The sequence below is a fragment of the Rattus rattus genome, chromosome 1 (genome assembly GCF_011064425.1).
Source record: "Rattus rattus isolate New Zealand chromosome 1, Rrattus_CSIRO_v1, whole genome shotgun sequence".
Lineage (NCBI taxonomy): Eukaryota > Metazoa > Chordata > Mammalia > Rodentia > Muridae > Rattus > Rattus rattus.
In genome coordinates this window covers 145,450,688-145,454,152 of record NC_046154.1, presented here as the reverse complement: position 1 = coordinate 145,454,152, position 3,465 = coordinate 145,450,688, and the positions used below count along the sequence as shown (strand labels likewise).

The window sequence follows — 3,465 nt, the reverse complement described above, 5'->3', positions numbered from 1 at the left end:
TGAGATGATGCAATGAAGTCAGGATAAAGTGCAGAAAGCCGCTCATCAGACATAGAATCCTCATGTAGGCAGATGAGTGGAAGCCTTCAGTTGGCAGCTAGAGCATCAGCAGGAAATGAAGGAAGCAAGCCCAGTGTTCAACAGCCTTTGCTAAGCTTCCCGTGCTCTGTGTATTGCTCTTCAAATACAGGGATTACAAACCAGGGCAAATAAAATTTGCATCCAATGGTTGCCTCTAATGCTTTTCTTTAATATTCTGGGACAAACTTGCACATTGATTCTCACAAGATCTCAAGAACTAACTTCACAAGAATATTACTCTAGCATACAGTTCTGTACCTCCTCTATCTACCATGCTGGGGTGGTGTGACTGTAGGCTTTGGCTACATTCAGACACGGCAGTACAACAGACCACCATGTTCCAATTTTTCAGTTCAGTTTCCAATATGGTAAATGTCAGTAGTTAAAATCCATGTAAAAAATAAATAAAACTCTTAAACTGTAAGAGGGTGAGTAGAACTCGAGGATAGGAGAAGGGGGAAGGGTATGAAGCAGAAAGAGGACCATTGCTTTAGAAGAAAGCTTTTATTCTCCTAAAACCTACTCCGAGAAGCAGGAACACTGCTGGGAATTTTGCCCAGTTAGTAGAGTACATACCTAAGACATATGAGGCCTTTGCTCAGTCCCCAGCACCATGTTGACTAGATATGACAGAGCACAGCCGCCATCATGGCACTTGGGAGGTTGAAGCAGAAAGATCAAGAGTTCAGGATGCTCCTCCACAAGGAACTAGGGAGCCAGTCTGTGTTCCATGAGACACTAACTTAGAAAAGAAAAATGAGCAGCGACAACAAAACAGAAACACAAGGAGCAGTTTTGTCCTATTAATATTGTCCCCATTACAGTCTCATTGCCACTATTAACTGCAAATTATAACCTGCAACATTACTGGTTATAACTGCCTTCTTTTACAGAGAATCCTTGAGAGTGATAACAGAGAGTAGCCCACCACAAGTGAGATTTTCACTGGCAGGCAGAAGTCATAAGTGAGCTCGTCACAGAGTTCTGCAGCCATGATGTGCTTTGTAGCCTTAAATGCTTTCTGAGATGAGAAAAAATTAACCAAGGATATAGCCACTCTATAGAACATACAAAGCCAAAGCATTAGCATGTAATGTAAATAGATATACAATAATTAGCTTACATTCTATGTTTTGAGTAAATACACAGGATTGGGCAACCATTACCATGATTCCAGAGCATTTGTGGATTTTAGAAAATCTCTTATCTTCTAGTAATCATTCCATCTCCTTCCCCATCCCTCAGTAGTTGCTCCCAATGTGTCTTTTAATCTCCTCTAAATAGCTCACAGAAATAGAAGTTCATGTTATATGACTTTTAGGTCTGTTAGGTCTGGGGTTCTCTTTCTTTCATTTTTTCCTTTAGTCTATCTATCCTGCAGTACCACTACTGCTTCATTTCAATTCATGACCAAATAGTGTCCCCTTGCACGGATATACCAGGTTTTTTCAATCCACCCATGACTGGTTAGTGAACATGGACAGGTTGCTTCATTTTCGACTCTTATGCATAATGCCACTGTGAACATTAGAATGTAAGTGCTGAGGTGATCAAACACTTTCAGTACTCTTGGCAGAACTAAACACGGGGTTTCTAGATATGTCATCTTTCTAATAGAGCCATTTTCTTTTACAGCTCTATTATTTCATGAGCATGGCACTACCATCTGGGGGAATTGTTTCACATTCTTTCAGCACTATTTTCTATCCCTTGCTGTACCCATCACTATACCTGTGGAATGATATCTTATTGTAGGCACCATCACTGTGCATGTGGAATGGTATTGTGGGTCTGTTTGTCATTCTCTCATGACTGTTTTGGTTGACATATTTTTATACTGTCTTTGCAGAAATTCTCATTCATATTTTTGTCCATTTCTAATTGAGCTTTTCATCTTCTTTGTGTGCAGCAAACTTTATTGATGGTTTTCAAGAGAGAAGGGAGGGCTCCCCAGACCCCTCCTGTTATTATGGAAATCTGGGATGGAATTGTGAGGGAGATGCTCAGTGTTGGGGGTTGAGTTGGGATGGGGATTCCTCAGCAATTGAGGGCCTCTCTCTTGCTCTCAGTATCCTCGCTGGGCTGCGATGGGTAAGCCAGGGTTTCTTACTCCTTGGAGGCCATGTAGGCCATGAGGTCCACCATCCTGTTGCTGTAGCCATATTCATTGACATACTAGGAAATGAGCTTTACAAAGTTGTCATTGAGAGCAATGCCAGCCCCAGCATCAAAGGTAGAAGAGTGGGAGTTGCTGTTGAAGTTGCAGGAGACAACCTGGTCCTCAGTCTAGCACAGGATGCCCTTTAGTGGGCCCTCAAATGCCTGCTTCACCACCTTCTTGATGTCATCATACTTGGCAGGTTTCTCCAGGCGGCATGTCAGATCCACAATGGATACATTGGGGGTAGGAACACGGAAGGCCATGCTAGTGAGCTTCCTATTCAGCTCTGGGATGACCTTGCCCACAGCCTTGGCAGCACCAATAGATGCAGGAATGATGTTCTGGGCTGCCCCACGGCCATCACACCACAGCTTTCCAGAGGGGCCATCCACAGTCTTCTGAGTGGCAGTAATGGCATGTACTGTGGTCACAAGCCCTTCCACGATACCACAGTTGTCATAGATGACCTTGGCCAGGGGGGCTAAGCAGTTGGTGGTGCAGGATGCATTGCTGATAATCTTGAGGGAGTTGTTTTATTTCCCGTGGTTCACATCCATCACAAACATGGGGGCATCGGCTGAAGGGGAGGAGATGATGATCCTTTTGGCCCCACCCTTCAAGTGAGACCCAGCCTTCTCCATGGTGGTGAAGATGCCAGTAGACTCCATGACATATTCAGCACCAGCATCACCCCATTTGATGTTAGCGGGATCTCGCTCCTGGAAGATGGTGATGGGCTTCTCGTTGACGACAAGCTTCCCATTCTCAGCCTTGACTGTGCCGTTGAACTTGCCATGGGTAGAGTCATACTGGAACATGTAGACCATGTAGTTGAGGTCAATGAAGGGATCATTGATGGCAACAATGTCCACTTTGCCAGATGCAGAGCAGAAGGCAGCCCTGGTAACCAGGCGCCCAATACAGCCAAATCCGTTCACACTGACCTTCACCATCTTGTCTATGAGACGAGGATGGCACTGCACAAGAAGATGTGGCTGTCTCTGGAACAGGGAAGAGCTGAGAGCCACTTTTCATCTTTTGAACTCCTTAAGAGATTTTAGAAATTGTCTTCAGGCTAATGCATTATATAATGATTCCTGTCAAAATATAGTGTTTGTCAGAATAATGATTTTTAGTTATACATATAATTACATTTTCAAACTTAATCAGTGCAACTGTATAATGTAAAGTATGCTCAAATAAAATTTAATATGTTCTAATGT

General features: G+C 43.5%; 1 pseudogene; it reads right to left on the bottom strand.

Annotated features, from left to right (window-relative positions):
* Positions 1-2,187: 2,187 nt before the first annotated feature.
* LOC116889709 lies at positions 2,188-3,207 on the bottom strand (annotated as a pseudogene).
* Positions 3,208-3,465: the final 258 nt, after the last annotated feature.